Here is a 17824-nt window from a genome sequence, read left to right on the forward strand (position 1 = left end):
AGAAACGTGAGTAGTAATGCTGTGAAGTTCATTTTTCATAACTCTAAAACCGCCCTTTTCCGAGCTCGTACGCAATCAGAACTCAAACGACTTTCTGACTGAAACACCGTACATCGTTTTGGTTTGTTTAAAAAACAGTGAAAGGCCACCTAAATTTTCATTCTTTAGATAACATCTCATATTCACTCCCATGCCCTCCTTCAGCTTCTTTTCGAGCTTTGAAAAAGTGCGTTCAAAATACATCACGTACCGTAATGAATCTGAAAGAATTAGACAACCGTGTATTTCCACAAAGCTATATGCCAAGTGCTTTTCTTAGATGATGCTTAGACACTTTATGAAACACACAATCGCTGTCTGTTATTGCACTGACTTGTATGGTGTATATGGTATGGCTTCAGTTTTACACCTAAAGACCAGGAATATAACGCGGAAGTGGAGCATAACAATAACTATCGCCTGCACTGTGAATTCACAGCACTAATGTTTGTTAACAGAGGTACAAATTTTGTCCAGAACTCACTGAACAACACCGGTGCCGTCGGAGATACCAGCTGCGTCCACAGTAAAGAAGGCTGTCCTGCTTTGTGAAGATTTAAAGACGTTCTCTTTAAGATGCTGTATTGACTCTACCGGAAGGGTTTTTCAACATTTATTCCAGACCCGCAAACATCAATGCAATGGACAATTGCTGAACAGAATGCGAAAAAGCCTTTTATTCGCCGTCAAAAATTAGTTTCTTCCGTGTCTTCCTAAGACCTCTCAATTATTTTGTTGATATGCAATAAGTATTCTTTGGGAGTTTTCTATTGATCTGACTTTGGGGGATAAAATAGTACACAAGATTTTCTCTTTCAGATTGTTCCTTTAGAGGCAAAAGCTGCACATTTATCAAAAAATAACATTCTGTGCGGAAAACTCGCAAATTTTTTCAGAACAATACTTTTGCGAATCCTGAAAATAAAGGTACTGAAATTTAGAGAACTCATAAATTGGCTCAAATCTTCTTTCATGCACCTGAAAACATTTTAACTGTTCATGGCTGAAGCTTCCCCTGCAACCACGCGACGAAGCACTATTGCAAGCACGGCTTCTAAGAATATGAAGTACATCGAACAAGACCTGCGACCTTCTGTCTCGTTAAAAAAAAAAAACTTTATCCAGGGCACAAGCATACTGTGCCACGTTATGGCTATGCTTGCGGCAAATATCAATTTGAATGAACGGAACAGGTGCTAGTGAAAAAAATATGAGGCAAATGAATGTCTTGGCTTTCCTAATATGATAAGTACAGCTATAATAACTTCTTTTTGTGTCCTTCAAATGATTTATTGATTTCTGTATGTTAGTTCTTATCATTTTGTCCAATTTTTTCAGGCGTAAGGCAGCACTAACAACACTGAAAGGAAAGAAAACTGCAGTTGAGTAAAACCAAAAGCTATGACTACGATGTGCCGAAGAGCACAAGTTTGAAAACCCGTGTAGTATTGTAAAAGCATCGACTTTCTAAAAAAAGCCTTTCCCACTTTCCCACACTAGCATGTACTTTCATGTGAACTGTTTTTGCCCAGTACGCAAGCTCTTGCTTTTAACAAGAAATTCCGCTTAAATTTTTTGCACCAGAGAAAGCATTCGCTTTAAAAGAGTAGGTACTAGTCATTAGTCGCTATCCCACGTAAAAAAGGTTAAAAAAAAGCATTCGAGCAATTTCGATTCGTATAGCGTGCGCAGTTCCCAACTTGATTTTCTGTCTCGCAGCTCCTTGAGTATTGTTATCGACGGAGGATGAGTACGGGCCGAAGGAAGGCAGAGAATAAGAAATGTAAATGCCGAGAGAGCAGTTTTGCTCAGCTGCCATTAAAACGGCTTCATTATTTTCGCAACGTTCCTGGCAGACCAATACTTTCGGTGTGAAATGAGCATAGAACAACTCTGTACAGGCAGCATCAAAAACATGCTGGCTAGACAAAGAATAAAATGAAGAGAGTCAACTCGTAACAAGTACACCCCCCCCCCCCCCCCGGTAAAATTATCCTGTCCCTGGTGAAGTTAACCTTTCCGCACAGCAGCACGCTAAGTCAGTACCCTGGAGGGGAGGGAAGCGTCGAGCTTCCTTATTTAAGGCATAGTTCGCTTTAGACTAATTAGATTATGGGGCCTCGGATCTTGTTACGGTAATTGGTTCGTCGCTCCTGCGTCTCGAATACTGGGTGAGACAAAATGTTGACTTTCCTCGGGATCCTCTGAATCAGCGGCCAAGGCTAAAAGCCTCTCTGCCTACGGGTACTGTCGCCCCCTAGCCGCCCAGGAAAGTTAGAAGCCTGAATATTTCTCCATGTTTCGAGCTTTACTTAAGTCTTTCTCGGTTCCACGTGCATCGAAAAGAGGCAGTTCGTACTGATTTTAACACGAAATAAAATGTAGAACTTCGGCGCTTAGCATGCATTCATTAATGTTAGGTGGTATGAATTTCAGTATTGGTAATAATCGTTATAGTATTACAGTAATATGTGTTTATTGAGAAACAATAATAACACGTTATAATTGGTATTTTCACCTTCACATCTGCTTGGTGGGACACATCAGACGCGAATTTCGGAGGTCGTGGGTTTGGATCCCACCGGCGACATGTAGTTGTGGTTTCTTCTCCTTTCATTAAACTCCAATTGGCAAAAACTACGAATTATAAAAATGACTTCTTTATGCTCCGTGGTCTCGGTGACTGTCTTGTTGTTGGTCTAACGAGGTAGGTGATAATTTCTTGCATTGTAAATTCAATAAAATCTACAGATTAAAATTTTAGTACGACTAGTCACACAAATAAGGAAGTCTCAAGTACGATTTTGGCAGTTTATTTTACATGTTGTAGCTTCACAATGGGAGAAAGCGGTGGACAGCATTCGGTGAAAAAAGCGGAAAATTGAACTTGTGGGCTTCCTCTAATAGCAAACAGCGAACAAAGAACGTACAGAAAACACCCAAGTTTACAAAAAAGAAACTCTTACTTTCATTGCTTTATGTACCGTGAGCGAATACTACGTGCATGATAGAATTCATTTGCCCTATGAGCAAAGCATAATCGACGTATGCGAGCGCTCAACACCCACGCGGATAAAATGTAGGGGCTAATGTTCAAAAGTAGTCCAGTATAACGCTACAATTGTCATACAGCAATGCTATATGTAACGATAAAAGAGAGGAAGACAGAAATAATATTGAGTAGATCATGAACCTCAAGGTTCTGAGAGATATTAAAGCTAAAATGAAGACAACTAGCCTAAGTTTTTATCATGTTCTGCTCAGTAATGATAAATACAGGTGGGCTCTAACTACTTGAAGTGGCCCTGAAAAGGAGGCAAATAAAACCCTTCACCACGCGCACGAGGGTTGTGATCAAGTAAGAAAATATTCCTGGGCAAAGAGCATGCTTCTAGCGCAACAGGCAAAAGTTGAGATAAAAAAGGAGACGCCTTTGTCTCAGAATGAGCGAAACCTAGATGAAATCTTCAAAGACACGTTAAGAGATTTGTGAAAAGTGGTGCTAACAAGTGCACAAAGTTCCGAAACACCAAATTTCTAAACGATAGGCACAAATGTCCTAAAGAAATGGCCACGGGGGCTATAATCGATGTATAGTTAACCGACTTCTGTTAACAAAATGAGAAAACGCAATATTTTCATTGGCAGAACAATGTTTCCAACAGTGAATAGTGGCCTTATAAAATAGACCATTCTGAAATCATTGCCTCTTCATATTATTAACACTGTCATCTTCTTGGTGACGATTATTTGCATGCAAACTTAATTAAATGAGAACATTTCTATATCAGGAGATTTATGATGCAGCGTCAGAATATAGAGATAACCTTCTCCTAACTTTCCCCCAAAAGTCTTTAGCAATTGCCACTCAAGGCCAAGCTGTCAAAACAAGCTCCTGGCTTGCTAATCGCAAATCAGACCAAAACTAGAATATGCATCCCCCATATGGAATTCGCATCAAATATACCTCATAAATTCCCTCGAACCCGTCCAGAACCGTGCCGCTAGATTCATTCACAATACCTATTTATACCAAGTCAGCGTGTCATCTTTAAAAGCACAATCCGTCTCATCAACCCTTCTTCTTCGTCGCCGCATTGCCAGCTTAAACCTGTTTCATAAGTTATTTTACAGCACCCACGGCTACGAAGGCTATATCACATCACCAGCTCGCATATCGTATCGCACTGGTCATATTCTTCAAGTTGCCCGGCCTCGGACCCATACGACCACGTTCGCTGCCTCCTTCTTCCCCCGAGCAGCGTTAGATTGGAACGGCCTTTCCCACAGCATCGCCGCTATCACCTGCCCATCCAACTTTTACAAAGCACTGACAGATTATATTGTATGTTGAACCCACATGGCAACTATTGTACTTATTTTTCTGTATAAGCAACCCCTTAAGTAATACCCCAGGGGGGGGGGGGGGGGGGTTTAGGGTAATAAACTGAACTGAACTGAACCTCTAAAGTTAACGCAGATGAAGCACTTGACTCCTAAATTGCAAAGTGAAAGTAATTGCCCCCTGCTATACATTAAACATTCTATATTGTTTTTGGTGGCTGTCGTTATGATAACACAAATAGCTTTTAATCGTGAGGTCTTTCATTGCTGGTCAAATGTTATTTCTTGCGTAACAAAACTTTTCATTACCATCTTATCTGTGAAATGTTAGGTTTTTAAGCAGATTACAAATAGTGAACCATATCAATGCAGCGATAGCACTCTGCGTGATTGCAGCTGTTTGAATGTTATAGGAAAGATTGACAAATCTCGGTGCTTGACGACATTGTTGGCGACTAACAACTGACTCAAGAGCTCTTTATTTCTAACTGAGCTCATATATACGGACTGCTGAAAAAGTCGATATGCCCCTCACCATTTTCAGGAAACAGCAAAACTTCCAGCATTGACAGCTGTGTAACCTTTCTTACTCCTATTCATATTGTTTATATTACCCGGACGAGCGAAGCTAAAGGAGGACAAGGAAAAAGGTGGAAGTTAGGTGGGCTGGACGCTACCGGAAGCTGACCTGGTGCGTCTAGTACGCCTGGCGTGAATCGACCTTGAGTAAAGGTTTTGCGCCCGTACAACTTGGTGGAGGTGCCGGATTGGCCATTAACAATAACATCAACAGATAAGTTCCGCTTTTTTATTCATGACATGTAGTTTTCAGTTCGCGTCCATGCAAAAACAATCGCACTCGAATACAGTGCACCCAAGAAGATAAGCGTCTACATATACAGTAGGCAAATGGGGTATTTCGACCCAGTGGTGGAAGTTGTCAAAGCGCACATATTTCCACTGAAAGCACACGGCGCAGTACTGAAATTTCTTTCATTTCACTCCTCAGCCGGTCGACTACTTCTGAGAATAACACACTTTCTTGTCCAGCTAATTTGGTAGGAAATATAAAAACTTTTTATCCCGTTTGCTGTTAGGTTATCTCTAGAGCTTAATTTTTCAAAAGCATCATTCCATTGTTTTCAGCCGGCAAGCTAAATTGTTTACTTTAGCTTTTTCCCTCGCGTTTATTTCCGGCGAAGCTGTTTTGGCACAAAATAATTTATTACGACCAGAGTGTTTTTTTTTAAATATGACCCCATCTTAGAAATAAGAATTTAATTTGGGCATGTCACTTTTTTTTTACGAAAAACAATCTACAAAAATACTGGCGCACCAGCACGCAACATAGCAGAGTTGATTCAAAATGATATTAGACACACGTTTTCTCAGAGAGGAATGGTTGAGTGAGTCGCTAAAATGCGCTGCTTCGTTTGTAGTTTCCTTTGTAAAATGTTAGCAGCCTTTTCTTTTACATTCTGTAATGTCCCTGCTTTGCGTAATAGTCGAGTCACCAGGCTTGACATCTGCTCCTGTATTAAACTCCGATGCTGTAGCTTTTTATAGCCGGTCATTTCCGCTTTCTCGTTACCTCTGTGCAGGGATGTAAAACGCAGCTACTGCACTAGGGTGCCGTGCCTTGCTTTAAAGGCAGTTGGACGTTTTCCTGACTGTGGGCTGTAAAAAAACCGTCACCCACGTGGCACAATTTCCGGATCCGTAGCAGGGCACTCCGACGAATGGAAATGACGGCGCTTTGAATAGAAAAACGAGGGAACGAGTGTACAGTAGCTTTGAAGTTCAATCTCGTGTGGCCTTTGAGCCCTAGCTTATCGTTGCTGTTGCTCTTAACCCAGCGGAACCAGCGCCACTATGGAATAGTTATTTTATTATCTACTGCAGCTCTGCCAGAGCAGCATGGTTCCATTTTCCGAAACGTAGCGCGAAAAAACGGGGACACAGAAGAAGGCAGAAACACGGCACGAGAGATCGTGTCGTGTTTCTGCCTCATTCTGTGTCCTCGTTTTTTTTTGCGCTACGTTTCAGAAAATGGAAATGCTCCAACTCGCCCAGTTTAGTATACTTGTGTAGCGTGGTTCAACATCAGTGCCGACTGATATCTTTCTCTGTCCTACAGTGTTATTTGACTACGTGGCGTTATTAAACACATGGCTACATTTATTGGAAAAAGTTGATACAGAAACCGAAGGAAACGGAGCAAATCTCTGCAGCTCTTAAATACAACAGCTCAATACGAGCAACCCGGGGTACTTATGTGGAGCGGGCAGCCCTCCTTCTTTCGGACTCATCTATTTTCAGTATATTACAGAGAAAAGTGCCGTCTGTAACGGATATGGAAATCTTTTAAAATCTGCTCCTACATCAAGACGACGCAATCACGTTGAGGACTCTTGTAAAATATTGTGTTTACTTTCTGTCAGTGATTTTATTTTTCGCCTAGCATTGACGTACGTGGGCCTAAATGCTACACAGTTTCTATATTTTTTTTTTGCGGTGAAAGATTTACGTAGAAAAATAAGGCTCCACAAACCAGCACACTGCGCCTAGCAATGCCTTTCTCCTTAACGGTATCATCTTGCTATTCTAGAGATTCACGGGCTTTGCTTAACTTTTAGTTCCTCCTTTCCATTCCCCTCTCCCTAAGGTCACCAGTGATATGCAACTTATACACAGTCGGCTACCGCTACGCAATATCTGAGGAAGGAAGCTTCTTCAGGCAGTGTGATCAGCAAATCGCAGAATAGTAAGCAATTCTCGATTCACTTCTCTCCGTAACTCTTCACAAACCGGTTCTTTACATGCCACATGTGAGAACGCGAGGAATAGTACTGGTGGACTGGAATTAGCCTAGCCAGTTCATTCATGACGCATACAAAGAACAGCCCGACAGACGGGACAAAAAGAAGAAACACAAAACACGAGCGCTGACTAGCAACTGAAAGAAATTTTATTGCATCGACAGCAAAATGTGCCCCTGGCCACGCCCACAGCATAAAAACATCAGAACTTTAAAACTAAGTAGCAAGATTCTCCGCGTTCTTAGCAATCAAGAACGCTGATCTTTTTTCTTTTCAATGTGACAGAAGGTATGCTTACACACGTTGCTCCTCTTTTATGGATGGCATTCGCTTCAGGTTATTCACGAACAAGCTGCTTCTTGTGACTCCTCAGAACCTTGCTTTTGTCAAGCTTTCCGGTGCATTTGCAAGTGGCCACGTGTTCAGGAAAATTCTTTCTTGTGCTCTCTTTGATCTGTGCTATGCTCTCTGAGCCTATAAACTACACAGCGTCGAATGATATGGGTTATATTTTATGCTATGGGCGTGGCTCGGGGGCATATATTGTCGCAATAAAATTTCTTTCAGGTCCTAGTCAGCGCTCCTTTTTTGTGTCTCTTCCTCTATGTCCCGTCTGTCGAGCTGTTATATATATGAGTACTGGAGGAATCTCGTCTCCACCCTGAAAGCCGTCTTGATTGCGATTTTCTCATTTTCTATACATAGGAATGTGATGGCGGCGCAAACACTTCAATTATTTCCCAGTACCAATATATACCTACTTCTACACAGTGATTCCAAAATGCCTGCGTGACTGCTCCATTAACTCGTAATATGCCCTTATCGTAATCAATGAAAGATACCTATAGAGAATGCGTAGATTTGGTGCGTTTCTCTACCGACTGATTAATGCTGCAATAGCGGTCTGTTGTCAAATGGTTTAGAGAACGCCAATTTGGGTTGGATGGTGCATTATTTGAGGCAGAAATGGTAATAGCACTACAGCAAGACGTACAAAAGAAAGACTGACACAGGACCTGTGTCAGTTTTTCTTCTGTACGCCTTGCTGTAGTGCTATTACCATTTCTGCCTCAAATCTCTTGTCAAGTAGCCTTCACAAAAACCACTCCGGCCACTCCTGTGACTGAAATCCTAGGTTCCTCTAGTACATTAGCAATAAGTAAACCTTGTAGGCAACAGAAACTATGTTTTTGGAGTGCAGTTTTTCACGTCTGTGTCGTTTGTGGAAACGAATAAATAAAATAACACTTTTATGAAATGTTTATTCCAACAGCGCTAAACTTTCATCACAATTAATTTTAAAATACAGGGTACACCTGCCTCGGAATCTCTGTTCTCGAGGTACATGAGCACACAAACACTCATAACATACCCAAGTAGCTTAACATGCTCACGTAAAATAGAATATGCATAGAATATCAGAATATCAGCTGTGTCCATCCTTTCTTCTTCAATTGCACATCGTGAATACGCAGGAATATTGAAATGTGCTACATGGTATTTTAACAATTAGGAATAAATTTCTTTTTATAAAGTCGGACCCCTAGGTATTCAAATATAGGTTACAAATCAATGTCCTTTATCAGAACGGACACCTACTGGCGCGTACATAGGCTGTGTGCTCATTTGAACGGTCCTTAGCGACTTCTTTCCAACTGTCCATTTTCCTCTTTCCTAGACTTTAATGACAGAGAAAGATTGTTTCTCTTCAACTCGTCCATCAACGTCACTAGTTTGAATGAAAGGCCACCAAAAGATTCTATTCTTAAATTATCAGTTCTTATCAATAAATACATTATTTGTTCTAACAAGAATAGAGGTACCGAAAATTCCCTTTTATTCTTATCGAATATTTGAAAGCATTGTCACTTGTTTCCCATTGCGACTGAGAAGGAGAAAACCGTCCTCAAGGTTCGCGTCATTCCTCTCTGCAGTAAAAAATAAAACAGTGCGGTCCCTTGCCCGCATTTGCTAGTGAGTAAGGCTATGTCTTGGCGAGAGGCAACAGTATCGTTGCGAAAGAAGTTCACCTCTCGCGTCTTCTCTTTATTGCAAGAGAAAACTCTGGGAGTTAGTGCTACCTAGAGTGGCATTCAGAGCGAAATCGCTTGGGACGTAGCCACCGCTCTGTAGGAGATGCAATTACCGGTGTCTCTTGGAGCGCAGAAACTTCGGTATACGCGCTCAGGAGCTTAGGCTCATACGTTCTGACTACCTGACTCGGGGCAACAACATCTGCCGCGAGCTCTCGCTTGTCGCAATTTTTCTTGGATGAGGAAACATGGCGGCAAGAGTCGATGTCTGGCGAGTCTGTCTTTGACCGCGCGGTGTTGATGATTTTCTTAGCTCGATATCTTTTTTTTCCTTCCCATGCAGCTCAAGAAAATTGCACTGCTAATCAGTGCTGCTCAGTGTCTCACATCAAATCTAATCAAATTTATTTTCTAGCAACTAGATGGTCGCCTGGGCTAAAAGCTGTACAAACAGCTTGACAAAAGGCCCAGGAAACCTTGACTGGCCAAATTCCAATCCAGGTAGGTGCCGCGTTGTGCACGTTCATACGTCAGAGAGCCATGAAACCATGCGCACCAGAAATGAAGTTCTCTATAGTGGTGCAACACATTCCTCTTATTTATTTTTTAACTGATATCTCGAAGGCCCCTCTTACGCCGTAGAAATGCGGATATGCGTGGCAGATAAACAACAATGATCTTGATAGCGTTCTTAAAATGGACGGCGTTGATATGATGCAGAGAGTCCTGTGGCAGATCATTTCATTCCGGGAATGACATGACAAAAAAATCGGGAATGAGTGGTAGTTCTTGCGGTGGGGACATAGACGGCGTTGCGGTAATTAATGCGCCTGGAGGGGCGATGGGCAGGTGGTATGACTGATTTTCCTAGTGATTAATGAACATATGAAAGACGCGCAATAGAAAAATTTTTCGTCGTGTTTGAAAGCTGCCTAAGTTGGCTCTAGACTTTAAAGTTAACTAGTATAGTACGAATTGTCAGAAGGAAGCGGATAGCATGATTTTGTATTTTTTGTACGGTTAACGAGAGGTTAGACTGGTGAGGATCCAATAAGGCTGTAGCGTATTCTAGTTTAAGGCGGACAAAAATTAGGTATGCTAATGATTTGGGGGGGGGGGGGGGGTGGCAAATCGTAGATTGCGACATATAAAACGAACAGTGCCTTGTTAACGATGTTCATGATATAAGAACAGCATGTTGGGTTTTGCGTTAGAGTAATACCTAGCTCTTACAGGAAGAAACGGACGACACTTCCGTACCGAAAAGAACGTATTATTTCCAAAGAGCATGAAACTGCCGACTATAAAACGAAACCAAAAGCAATATTGAGACACATTAACCATTGTTTGCACCAAGCACTGATTCCGTTAGCACCTCTTTGAAGAATGCCAAAGTCAATAGTACTGTAAATTACACACTCGTCAGGAAAGAAGACGATCGTATTGGAAATATTGAAATGAAGATTGCTAATGTAGATCGGGAAAAGCAAGGGTCCTAGAACTGTAAATTAGGGACCACCTCAAAAGCTCGGGCTGAGAGGAGAAGCATAATATTTAACATAGACAAATTGATCTCTGTTTGTCAAAAAGTTACAAAGCCACTTAATCGCTAACGGATTAAGATTTAGGCAAGATAGCTTTAGTAGTAGTCTTTTATGCAATACTTTATCGAACAATTCTTTGAAATCAAGGAAGAGTGTGTCAGTCGGAATGTTTAGATCAAGATTGGAGCCTAGGCCGTTAAGGAAAAGGGCTAATTGGGAGTCATATGAACGTCCTTTCAAAAAGCCACGTTGGTTGTTATTAAAAAATTTTTACGGAGACAAGCAATTTTACTATGTGGTAATAAATATGTTCCACTAACTTCGAACACATGCGTCTGAGCCAAATGGGGAGGCAATTTTTGCATCAAACAGGTGAAGCTTTTTGAGGACTGGAATGATCTGGCCAACTATCCAATATTGTTGAAGGATGACTGCTGATATCGACTGTTGAAAGAGGTGGCACAATATTACGCTCACAATGTTTTTAGCATTCTTTAGAAATTCTGATTTTATGCCGTGAACACCACATGAAGATGCAACTTTCAATGATTCAATGAGTTTCACGGTGCCGTTAGCTTCAAATATAATATGTGACTTAATTGCGCGCCCTAGGTCTGAGAAGTCCAGCAAGTCGCTGTCGGGTTTGTTAGAGATAACCCAGGAAAATAAAGTTATTATTAGCTGTAACGTTAGAGGACCTTTCCATTTCAAAGCAGAAAGGCGCGGAAACATTGAAATACCCTAAACGAATTTTCTAAGAGAGGGAATTTTCGAATAAAACACCTGAAAACTAGCACTCTGTCGACTGCATAAGCACCAGCTTGCTTAATCAAATAACTACAAAATCTCTCTTGGTTAGCAGAGAGGTGCCCATAAAAAATAGTCTCGATACAGAATAAGCACTCCTTCATCTTATTCTCTATGAACGCGCAATGCGCACACGATGGCACATTCGGCCTAATAAGGAATGAATTCGCATACACGAGATTAGCAGAATTTGCCGGCCACCTGTATAGAAATATACCTTGGTCAAGAACGTTGCATGAGACGCTAGCGCTGATTTAAAATTTCTGAGAATATAATATCTCCCACAAACCTTATAGTCGCATCAAATACTCTGCCATGTAATGGAATATCAAGCCATGCAAACCAAATATGCCTCTGGTAGCAAGTAGCTCTATATAGGACCCGCGCTGTTGGAAGCAGTTTAAGCGGTTTACATAGTTTCCAGTGTGGGTGGCGATAATCTCGTGGGAGCGCTTGTTATTGTGGCCGGGCACGTAGCATGGGAGACTGCATTGCGCAGTCGGGTCACGTTCTCACACTAACGCCGTAGGATCAAGTCCGCCCGGAGAAAAGGAAGATAGTCTTCCTCTGCGGTCATTGTTTACCGTCCTTCGGTGTGTACACGCGGCAAAGAAGCTGGGTGCTAGCACTCGTGGCCCTCTCTGCAAACATTTATTACCGACTTCAGCGGTCATCAAGTCACAGAACTTAGAAACAAGTAAAAATTACTGAAAGTGTAATGTAAGGATGCATTTGCAGCTGCCCACCAATGCATTCTGTTTGGACGAAGCTACAGTGACTGTAACGGAATGGCACGGTATTATGCTATAAACATTTGCTTCAAATTGAACTTGCCCCTTATTTTTATCGCGCTAACTTGTAGCGGTGTTTTTGTCCAATTCGTGTCGCCGGTGACGCACCCACTGTGGGATGTCTGCAATCCCGTGATAACCGCAGATGCATGCAGAAAGATAGAGAAAGCCGAACCAGGAAAGGAGAATGCAAAGACGTGAGCATAAGTAGGGCATAAGCAGTACAGAGTAACGAGAAGGTTGTCATGGCGCCCTCATTACTGTCGCATGTGCCTGACGGCCAATCACACACTCGTGGCACCGGCGCAGGCAACGATTCCTTCCAGGCAGTGTCAATCACCTTTCTTGCCCTGCAGTGCCAATTGAGCATCACTAAATTTTGGCCATTCCCCGGCTCTCATGCTGCTGAGCTAAGCTTCCTGTCTTTGGTGGAAAACTGCGCTCTCTTCCAGGACCTCAGTAGAGTGGAACCGCATGGCTGCTGTCATGCGATTCCTTCCGAAAACCACGGCCAAAGTTTACTATTCAGTACAATCGTTAATAACTCCGTTAAACTATTAATGTAGTGTACAAAGTTTACGTTAGCGTCTTCTTATTCACAGATATAACAACAAAAGCCACCTTTGACATTCGCCATATCCATTGATTCTGTGCGAACGTGATCTGGGCAACAAAGTTCAACTATGTTACCTATCAGAACTCACCGTCTTCTTTCTCTCTCGTAATGCCAATTAGTTTCTGGCATCAAGAAATGAAGCAATTTCTGTGTACGCCGGGCGAAACAGCATTAATCAAATTCATCACGGCACGTACTATAAATAAAGTCTAAGGAGAAAAAATCTCACGCACGTTATCCGTTGCTCATGCTACCGTAGAACTGACTCTTGCTTTCCGAGAAGGGACATTGTGGTGAATGTCGCCCAAGCGTCGGTTGCAAGTCAGACAGGGACAAACCGAGGCAACCAGAAACCGGGAAGCAATCTTGCGCGCACTCTGTCTTACTTTGCCTGTCACGACTGCATACTGGCCGATCGTACTACGCGGGCACAACGTGATCCGGAACTAGACAGGTTATCGCGAAACACGGGAGCAGTTGCTGGGCAGCAACGAGAACTCGGAACAGGTTCGATTGCAGTTAACGCGAACACGTCACTAATGAAAGTGCCGTGTTTTCTGGATGCAACCCACCATCTACACAAGTTAGAAAGCTTTAATATTGTGCTTTGCTGGCCACCTGCACGTTTGGCTTTACATTTACTATCGGTTCAGTACTAAAATTGTGATTTAAGACGCTGAACATTTACTTTAGCACAGTTTCAATTTCGATAGCAAAGCCTACTACATTTTTATTGCGTGTTAATGTGTGCTGACCACCTTCTTTATTGTTGGGCACTTCATTGGACCTTATGATGAAAATAATCATATCAATATCCACAGATAATTTAACAAAACTAATTTAACAAAGTAATCACAGATGCCTGGTGTCCACATTGCATGGAACAGTGCGCATTTCGGATCAGTGGAACCCAGTGAAGCGAATTTATTAGAAAAAGAAATGCGACCGCCAAACAAATGTGAAAGCAGCAAAAAATAACGTTGTTGGAATTCATCTCAGAACTGCAAACTGTAAGAATAATTCCAATCCTAATAAAGGTACAATAATCCTAAAAAGGTAACAAAGTAAAAAAAAAGCCGTGCCTTGTATCTACTTAGAACGCGAGTAGTAACTCGAGAACGCTTGTAAAGCCCGTACGAATGAAAACATCGCGTCGCGAATTGTGATGTTGGAACAGTACATAACAAAAAAAAACCTCCGAGAATGCCTCTTTCACCTAGAGAATGATGACGAAGACTTTCTTCTCAGTAAGCAGCGGGTGATGGGAATACAGACCAGCATTGCTACATCTTCCTCTCACCGCAACGGCCATTCGCCCCATGGAAAGCACAGAAAAGGTGAATGCTCGACACACTTAAACATTCATGACCTGCACAATATGATGAAGAGAATATAGAAAGATTATAGCAAAAATATCTGCAAATAGAATTGGCCCAATTTGCTAATTTTGGAGTTGAGGTAGTGTTTATTTTGTTATTAATTTTTGTCTACATAATTATTATGACACTACAGTAGTAACCACTTCCTCTAAAAAAGCAAAAAAATTACTGTGGGATAAATTAGAATGCATATTAGTTAAACTTTTTGAGCGAGCTGTTAGTAGTCGCGAATCTCACGCGGCGGATGACGCTTCCTACACCAAGGCTGCCGCAGGGCTTTCTCAGCACGAATCTGTGCAATAGAAAGTCGGGCCTTTCGCTTAGTGACTGGCGTCGTTTCACGGTGTTCGTCGCCCGGAGAAAAAAGCCACGCATCGCTTTCCGCGAGTCTCCTCTCTCATTGTTTCACTGCTGCTTCCCTGCAACTTCAGAACGAAAATTTTATTTTAGTGCGTTTGCAGTATAGTCTTACTTGGCGAATACACCGTGGTATGAAGATACTTTTGCGTGCATGTTTGTGTGTGTCTGTGCGTGTGAGCGTGCGTGCGCATGTGTGCATGCTTGAAGACTGTCTCCCCTCTCATCCCCAGATGTTCGCGGTGCCCTAAATGTTCTCTTCAGGCCCAGAGGGCACTAGGGTGCGCTCTGTATAACAGCTCAGGCTTCAAAAATTACAATGAAAACTTGGACTACTCTAATCCGGGCAAGGCCATTGTACTACTGAATGCGACACAAGCGCAATACTGCAAAGTGTAATTACGAGCCGACTTTACATAAAAAAATTGTAGTGCACTCCAGTCTGCTGCATTGGAGTAATGCTAAAGCATTTGCGCTGGAACGTCAGCAACTTTTATTTTTGCAGGTCATCGTTGTCATATGATACTTTTCACGTGACCCTCCGATGACGTCAGCCACTTTTTGCAAGCTATTGTTGTCTAACATCAGTACACATGTCGAATGCCCTTTACCGTCTTATACACCACAATGCGTGCACCTCGTGTCTCTCTAACTCGGTTGAACCAACAACCCTTCGTGGTCTACGCGTTCCGCTCCCGCCTGGCACACAGAGACCCTGGGTTCAAACCGCAACGCCGGCGAATTTCTTCATTAGAATGCTCATTTTCGTGCGGACACAATCTGATGACACGCTGTGCTGACAGGTCCTGTACACGCCATTCATGAAACAAAAAATGCTTTCGCATTAAAACAATATCTCCTGGGCAGGATAATCAATGATGGTGCATTTCTAACGCACTTCCAGGCGGCTTCTTAGTGACGTCTTTCTGTTTAGAGCGCCAAAAGGCCAACATAGAAGATTAATCATTAGGTGCAGCGAAGTTGTCACTGTTTAAGAATACAACGTTCAGTAAATGCCTGTTACTGCGAAAAAACATGGCTGCCGAAAAAAATCCATGACGTTTTCGAACTCTCAGCAGTGACGACACCGAAGTTTCTGCATCAATTTGATGAGCGGGCCAGAGTGCGAATTCCAGCTGAAGTTCGGTTTACTTTTTTCTTTATCCGGAAGTTTGTTTCAATTTCTGTGACGTCTACGGCCCTTGAGCCATTATCGATCTGTGAGCCCGATCCACTCACACCTGACACCAGGGAAGACGTCATGTAAGAAGAACCGATGCCTCTAGACGGTTACATTCACAAAAGAAAAGCATGCTGCCTTGACCTTAACCCTGGGCCATGGTTCACTGCATTCCGTTTGCGCTAGCCACCGAATGATTAGGCAATGCAAACGAAGTAGAGACCAAGGACGGGCCGGATGTCACGCAAAAAGAAAACATAAATAGGAACGTATGTCGTTGGCTTCAGTAACAGTGTCTGCACTGTCAGTAAGAGACGATACAAGTTATCCGGCCGCGCTCTGCCGATCGCTTACCCAAGTTGAAAAGCCCGAACTCATATCGATCATGTGCCAGGGGCATTGAAGCAGAGGCAAGTCACTAGCCCTAGCGGTCGATGCTGGCACTTATTTTTTCGTACCTGAATGGTTCACCTTCAAGACTGTGCAACGAATGAACATTGTAGAGAATATGACTGCCGTTCATTTTTCGCCATAAATTGGTTTTAGCAGTATATGGCGGATCAGTTTGAGTCTTCAAAAGATTACAAATGTGAGTCAATTTAGGGGCGCTATGAAACGAAATGGATTTCTGTGAATCACTGGCTTGAATCAGATTACAGTGTATATCCTGCAGCTGTGGGTGGATTCCGCCCCATGCAGACTTAAGACTGTGTGATTTTTGCTACGGCTTCTATGTAGCCACCTCTGTCGCCTGGCCGTGGAGGCCAGCAGTTCAGATTATACATAATCGAGATTTTAGTGTTCATTGCTCAAATAATCTTTAGGAGGAAATTAGTGGAGAGCTTTACACACACACAAAAAAGAATTCGTAGAATTTTAGGTAAAAGGAGTGGTGAGACGCGAGTAATCGCACTTTTTTTTTAATTAGAAAAAGTTCCTTGCTACGCACGCGGAGAGATGCTGCTTTAGCATAACTTTACTACATTACAGAAACACTTTGCGGTTGTTTATTTTCCTCTTTTTCCAAAATTTGAAACGCTCCTCCTACACAGTGCACTCTATAACGTTTTTAGACGCGAGATGGTAGATACATTAGACAGCAGCCGCATCGGAATCGAAGGTTTACGTATGACGGCGGAATGCTTTCTGTGCAAAGAACACGATACCTGCTTGACAGAGGAAATCATTTTTAATATTAAAGATGCAAACATCCCGCCTAACGAACAGCTGAATGTGTATAAAACCTTGTAGGGGCAGTAAAGTGAAGATGAGAAGTTAATATCATGCTGTATAGTCGGCCTGCGGACAGCCGCACCGCCCTTTGCTATACGGAACAGCCCTACGCGGGTACAGTTTTCCGCCACATTGCCTCTTGCGACCTGTACCAGCCTAAAACTAAAGCCGTCAACGGTGCCCGTTTGGCCCTTGCAGCATATTGGCAATACCGGGCCTTTCCGTTTAAGTTGTCTCGATGTCGTAGGTCCTTTCCGGATGTTACGGTGATACAATAAGTGGATGGCCGCTACATGTTTGTATCCAACCACGCGCGCTAAACGTATGCGTTACCAGCGTTGAGCTATTGATGTTGAAGATGTTCTCCGACAAGAAGATATCCCTCCAAGTGGCGCTTCATGAGCATGAGTCTTCCACATAAACTGCTGACTTTTCCTTAAAGTCGTCTATGATACCGTCAAATCGTGGTCAACGCAGCACAAAGTGGTCGCAGCTTATCGTCCCCATACGATTAGTCTCATTGAATGGCTCAGCTGAATATTTACTGCCACGGTTACCGACACGCTAGAAAGTTAATCTCAGCAGACCAAAATGATTAGGCCATTTCAGCGCTTTATTCCATGTTCGTTCAAAGTTTTCCCGACATGCGTCAGCCCATGTCCACGCCAGTTTTTGTCTTTTT

The sequence above is a fragment of the Amblyomma mixtum genome, chromosome 1 (genome assembly GCF_055824585.1).
Source record: "Amblyomma mixtum isolate Tamu chromosome 1, ASM5582458v1, whole genome shotgun sequence".
NCBI lineage: Eukaryota > Metazoa > Arthropoda > Arachnida > Ixodida > Ixodidae > Amblyomma > Amblyomma mixtum.